General features: G+C 42.5%; 1 pseudogene; it reads right to left on the reverse strand.

Moving 5' to 3' along the window:
• Window positions 1-616: 616 nt before the first annotated feature.
• LOC142570601 (uncharacterized) lies at window positions 617-6940 on the reverse strand (annotated as a pseudogene).
• Window positions 6941-7188: the final 248 nt, after the last annotated feature.

Here is a 7188-nt window from a genome sequence, read left to right on the forward strand (position 1 = left end):
TCATGTAGGTAAGGTTTTAGGAGGTTTAGTACTGGACTGGTAATTCCCAGGGCTTCTAGCTTAGTAAAAATAATGTTATGATTAATTGTATCAAAAGCTTTAGTGAAGTCCAAGAATACCGAACCAACGAAGTTGCCCGTATCAATCGACTGACGAATGTAGTCGGTTAGGGATATTAAAGCCAAGTTAGTAGAACTGCCAGCGCGAAAACCAAATTGAGCAGATTGCAACAAATTAAATTTGTTTAAGTAATTACATACTTACATACATACGTACTGTTGTTTGGTCATTGCACCTTGCAAGGATAGCAATGTCCCCACAAGAAGTTTGGTCGCTCTCCTTTATTGCAGAACAATGTGAGACAGAGGGTTGCTGCACACTCCTTGTGTTTTTCCTTTGCCATTCAGGCACCTTCTGGCTTGATGATGACAGGTTTCGTACAAGCTATACATAAAAGAAATTCAAGGATATTCAGGGACTTTCAAGGCCCTTCTAGGAGGTTTTCAAGGACCTACTACAAAGCTGTATTTCGTAGTTTTGCAACACAAAAGTATCTTCAAAAAAATAAATATTTTTATTGCACTCAATGTGGAATAACATATCCGTCAAGACGCACCTAGCAAAGTTCAAAAGACCTCCTGAAGCTTTTCCTCAATCTCTTGTTCAGGTTTAACAATTGCTCAGCCTTAGCCTTTGCCGCTTTTCTCGTGGAATTTGATTTGATTATGTAAATGAGGTCATTGGCTGCTGCCGCCTTTTCAGCATAGTCATCTGCTGATACAGTCAGGTCGCTAATAGCTGTTTCTAGTGTCTTCCTTTTTTTATTGAGACTGTCAAGCTGGTCCTCAGCACAGCGCTTTTTTGACTGCTTGACACGTTCTTGTTCCTGCCTTTTCTGGGCTTCCAAGTAAGTACTACAATGCTGCCTTGCAGCTGATACGGCCATCCTCAAATCTTTTGTGATGACAATGTTAAAGATACCACGTGCTTTTTCCACTGCATTGCACACAATTCGTTGCGAGACGTAAGAGAGGCCTTTCAAGTTTTCTACAGAGATCTGTCGGTTTATGCTAAAGCTTCCCTCAGCAGTTGCCTGACCATGGTTTAGCGCAAGCAAATATTTTAGAACTTTCCACAGCTCTGCATATGAAGCATTGAACTGCAAAAGTTCACTGAAAAAGGTGTCCAGACTGGTGGCTTTCTCGAAAAGTCGCAGTTGATGTTTTTCTTGTAACAGCTTCGTGTACTCTATAGGGGGCATGGAACTGGCGACATGGCGGGAGCACTTACCGGTTTTCTTCTGTGGTTACGCAGGTCGTCACATCGAGCGTATCGCTTGCAGGAGCCCCTTCATTGCCCACTTCGGATGACGAGGTGTGCTTGATGAATGTGACCGAGGCACTGCAATGTTCGTCAAGCGAGGATTTCTGGACGTGCCAAGTATGAACCGAGTACAGACTTTTTTTTACTTCGAGTGTGCAACACTGTGTTCTAGGCGGCAACGGCGGTGACTTACGGCTACAAATTCACCGTAACGGCACTTCGTCGGCGGGGCGTGGAACCGGCGACATGGCGGGAGCCCTTACCGGTTTTCTTCTGGTTGCGCAGGTTGGTCCTGTCACTAATTGTCTAAAGCAGCAGTATCTTGTTTTGCCTGTTCCACCCCAAACTTTGTTTACCGTACTATGCTCTCGTCCATCCGGAACTGCCCGGATAAAGGCACAAAACAAACGAAAATTTGCTCTTTTTCGGAGACCCACCTTCTACCCTGTGGAGGGAATATAGAATTAAATTCAGGGCCTACTGAACAACTGCTTACGCAGTTGCTTGAAGGACAAAATGCTGTCATGGCAAAACTAACGTCCATGGAAGAAAAACAGAATAAGCTCACTCTTGATGTAACAGATTTGAAAGCTCGTTTTCTTTCATTGGAACTTAAAGCTGCGAAAATTGATGGCATGAGTACTGCCTTAACAGCTATTGAAGTTCAGCAGTGCCAGGATCACGAAGCACTGGTGACAATTAACAAAAAGATTGATGACGCTGAAAATAGAGAACGACACAACAATTTGGTATATTATGGTTTTACGGACGCAGTTGCAGCTGAGACAGCTTTAAAATCTGAGAAGCTTGTCGCAAATTTGTGTACCTCAAGGCTTGAACTTACTGATGTCAGCATTTTGCGCATCGAATAGGGCCGTATCGTGAAGGCATACCACATCCAATAATTGTTAGATTTTCTTCTTTTAAGGCTCGTCAATCTGTGCTGTCAAGAGCACACAAGTTAAAGGGAACAGATTATAGCATATCTGAAGATTTTTTGCGTTTTGTTCGGGACAAGAGAAAGAAATTGTGGGAGTTTGCAAGGGAGCATAAGCAGCAAGGAAAGGTTATTTTAAAGTTCGATACGCTGCACTTAGGCGGCAAACAGTACCAAGTAGATAGAGTCACAGGGTGCGTAGTCCAACAATGACCACTTTGTACGCCTAGAGTTGCGCAGGCGCTTACCGTTATGGTTATCAACTGTCAGAGCATAAAGAACAAAATCGAAGATTTTTTTATGGTGGTTCGATCGATATGACCCTCAATCATTTTGGGCACAGAGTCGTGGGTTGATTCTGCAATTGCGAATTCTGAAGTTTTTCCTCCTGGGTATCAATGCTTTCGTCGCGACCGAAGTGCAAGAGGAGGAGGGGTGTTTAAACTTGTAAGTTCAGATATACCTAGTATATTGTTGAATTGTTCTGTTACTGATATTGAATGTTCTTTGTAGAATTTGGCTGCAGAATGGGAAAGGTGTCGTAATTGGTTCATATTATAGGCCTCCTAGCACAACGTTCGAACAGTTATTCAAATTGTCTGAGTGTCTTGAAACAATTAAAGCGGATCATATTTTGATAGGGGGTGACTTTAACCTTCCACATATTAATTGGTCAAGCAATGCACCAAGGTATACTGCCGGAGGCCGGCTATATGCGACTTTTTTTGATATTCTGGACAAGTACACATTTAGACAGTATGTCCGTGAGGCATCTCGAAATAACGGTACAGTTCATGCTCTTGACCTACTTTGTAATATGCCTAATATTGTATTGAATGTTCATGTTTTACCTGGTGTTAGCGACCACAATATAGTTGTGGCTGATGTAAATGTTGAGACTATACCTGTTCCCAAAAAAGCTGCCAGAAAGGTGTACGCGTATACTAGAGCAAATTATGATGCAATTAATTCGGCATTTGAAACCTATTTTCCCACTTTTGATACACTAGCAGCTGAACTGAATACTGAACAGTTATGGAACATGTTTAAAGAAAAACTATTTGATTTGCGTGAAAATTTCGCTCCCATTCGAATCTTGTCAACTAAACGCACTCGAGATAAACCATGGTTTAACACTGCTGTGTACTCTACTGCAACGTATAAGGCGAATGTACAGGAAATGTAAAAAAAAAATAATTCTTTGGAAAACAAGTGTGAGCTGAAAAGAATGAAACTTAATTTTCAAAGTCTAACCAAAGTAGCTAAGAATTCTTACTTCTCGAGTCTTGGTAAGAAGCTAGTGGAGGACTCGAAACAGTTTTGGAAATACGTTCGTCTCAACGGTAAAGAAAATACATCTATTCCTCCTGTAAAATATTCTCACACAATCGTTGACGATGATGCGTTTAAGGCAGCCATCTTTAGCAGTTATTTTTCGTCCATGTTTAGTCCAAGTTTTTGACGCGTTGTTAACATGGTTTCTTCAACTGAGGCAGAAGTGATGCCCGAGGTCACTTTTAGTGTGCCTGGTATTCGAAAATTGTTAGAAAATGTCACACCAGCTAAAGCGTGTGGCCCAGATGGTATACCAGCAGCGATAATAAGGAACTGTTCGGCAACGTTATCGTTTTACTTTCACCGTCTATTTCAGAAGTACTTACTTGAGAAAGCACTACCTTGTGATTGGAAGTTAGCACGTGTTACATCTGTTCGTAATAAAGGGCCAAGAAATGACATTGAGAACTACAGGCCGGTGTCGTTAACTAGTATACCATGTAAAGTATTTGAACATGTCCTTTATAGTTGTATAATGACACATTTGGTTAAACATAATCTTCTGCATCCTAGTCAACACGGATTTCGGCAAGGTCTTTCTTGCTCAACACAGCTTATTGAGCTCACGCATAATTTGGCTCTAGCAATAGATAAGCGTAAAGTAGTTGACTGTATTTTCTTGCACTTCAAAAAAGATTTCAATGTTGTTCCTCATGACCTTCTTATTAGTAAATTACGGGGCTATAAACTGAATGAATCTGTTATTGCATGGATAGCCGAATATCTCTCTCTAAGACAGCAGTAGGTAGTTCTCAACGGCTGTTCCTCCGGATATGTTCCCGTGACCTCAGAAGTTCCCCAGGGCTCAGTTTTGGGCCCTCTTTTGTTTCTTATGTATATAAATGATATTACTATTGGCCTCATATCTTCGTTCAGAATGTTTGCGGATGACTGTGTAGTTTACAGGGCTATAGAGAATGAACGTGATTCAGAATACCTGCAGCATGATTTGAATGTAATATCATTCTGGTGTGCCCATTCAGAAATGTCGTTGAATGTTAAAAAGTGTGGTCACGTCACCTTTACAAGGAAACGGTTATACCAGTTGAATATGTACACAACAAATAGCGCTACTTTAAGCACGGCCAGAGAATATAAATATCTAGGAGTTTATTTAACGAGTGATTTGAGGTGGACTAAGCACGTTCATCACATCAAAGTAAAGTCTGCACATGTTTTGGGTTTTTTAAGACGAAATTTCAGTGAACTTCCATTCAGTGAACAGTTATCTTGAATCTTGAATCTTAATTTAAAAGAACAACTGTATTTCACTCGTGCGCTCATTGTTAGAGTACGCATGCGTTTGCTGGGATCCGTATACCAAAGAGCTGGCTGATACGCTTGAAAAAATACAGAATAGGGCAGTGCGATTCGTTCTAGGTAATTGGGATCGAAAACTTAGCATGAGAGAAAGCAAACGTAAACTTAAATGGGGAGAATTGAAAGATTGTAGACGAAACCTCAGGTTGAAATTTTTCCATAATGTCTACTATTCTAAAACTGGAATCAATAAGGAGAAGTACATTCAATAGCCGTCCTATATATCCCAAAGAAGGGACCACAGTCTCAAAGTAAATGAGTTTTCCTTTAAAGGTGACGTCTTGCGCTATTCATTTTTTGTTAGATGTATAAGAGAGCGGAATGATCTTCCGCCTATGATTGTATTCAATGTGTCGAATTATGCTTTTTACCGCGCTTTGTGTAATTAGTTTCTTTATTGGTCTCAAATATGATGCTTATTTTTATGTATCCCCCTGCTGTAATGCCCGCGAAGGCGAAGCAGGTATCAAATAAACAAAATAAACAATAAACAAGTACAGAGTCTCGATGCTGATCTGTCAGCCTCCCTGCCGCAATGAGCACTTCCAACATTTTCTTGAGGCCTGCCGGGCACTCATTAGGCCTGCAGGACATTTGCCAAAGGTCGTGTGGGGAAAGGCCTCTAACCACTGGGAACCTCAAGGGGCTCTTCTCAAGGACCTTCTTCGTCACTGCGACTAGGAACTACTTACACTCCATCTTGAACTGAAATATATCTTTTGCACTTGCATTGCACTTGTTCATGATTTGTTGGACTGTGTGACCAACGTCCACTTTTTCCAGTGGTGTATGATTCTTTGGGTGCTCTATACCAGTTTGCAGTAGGCCAGTGATCCCCGTTGCTGAAGACAATGTCGAACACTTGATAAATTTTGTCATTAACTTTCTGACTATTGTCTCCAAGTCTCTCGCCAGAAGAAATAACATTGGTTTGTCTGTTTGGTATTCCATTAGGAATGGCTTCAGTGTGGCAGCAACACTAAGAGCAGAGTTCAGCTTTGCTACTGCTAACGTGTCCCAAATGAAGTCAACAATGCCCTGAAGAGACACACTTCGGCAGACTCACTTGCTCCTTCCTTGCGGATTCTACAAACTTCTGCGCATCACTCCAGAGTTCTTTCAATGACAGCCACATTTTCAACCCAGCGATGGGCAACATATTTCAGAGGAAATACTGCTTTCCCAGTGACTGCTGAAAAATCATGCTTCCTTGCTGGGGCATCCTTAAACAGTGCACTCAGACTGGACAAAATGGTGTCGAGTCCCCACTTGCTCCCTATGACACCTGCCTTGTAGGCATTGTGCAGAGTAAGGAGGCTACAAGTACCCAAGTCAAGACAGTGGACTTGAAAGTTTTCCTGCAGGTGAGATGGCAGCATCTTGAAGAACTTGAGGTTCACGTAGGGTCCGTCCATTGAGATTTAAAGAATCTTTGCCAGTAGCAACGGTTCTAGTGCACTCAAAAGTTGGTCTTGAATATCCTCAGCCGTTGCGGGCACCACGAAAACAGATGTGTAGTACTTAGTTATCATCTTTTTGGTGAGTCCCAAAATCTTATGTGCATGTCTATTTGCCTCTCTTGCAGGCACTCGTTAGCAGACTCATCAAAAAGTGCGACATAGTTTTCGCACCGCTCTATATCTCGTTGCAGCGATGATAGAAAAAAGGTCTGAGGCTGTGGCAGGTCATGTAAGCACATTTCTTCTCACCACATGAAAAGCCTCTAGCGATCTCGCTATCAGGAAACATGTGTTTAAACAACTAACCTGTTTCCAACGACGATCTGTAGGAGCAGTGAGATGTGACTAACTTCAGCGTCCATAAAATTTCCGCATCTGTCACCAGCTCGTTTACCTTGAACATGCTGTCGACGTCAGATGACTGCGACAGAGTAACTACGGGTCGCGCGCTCGCGCTAGTAGAAGAATACTCGTGCACCAGACCTGGTGCTGCTCTCTTCATACAGGCGCTGTGCTTTGCACTCTTCATGTGGCTTTTCAGTGCAGACTCGCCCATGGCAACCATGTCGAAGCACTTCCCGCATGGTTTGCATTTTGCTCGATGTGGATTCATCGCATCCGGTGCCACCCAATCCTTGTAGGCGCTGTTACTGAGGCACGCGCTTTGAAATTTACGCTTTCCAGGCATTTCTGTGCATCGCGAGATTGCTGCAGTCGCACGCAGAGAACTGTCTGAACGCATGGCTGTCCAAAGAGTCAAACGTCAACGCACGCACGTGCAACGCAAAAGCACGAGATGCTGAACCAACGGCC

The sequence above is a fragment of the Dermacentor variabilis genome, chromosome 2 (assembly GCF_050947875.1).
Source record: "Dermacentor variabilis isolate Ectoservices chromosome 2, ASM5094787v1, whole genome shotgun sequence".
NCBI lineage: Eukaryota > Metazoa > Arthropoda > Arachnida > Ixodida > Ixodidae > Dermacentor > Dermacentor variabilis.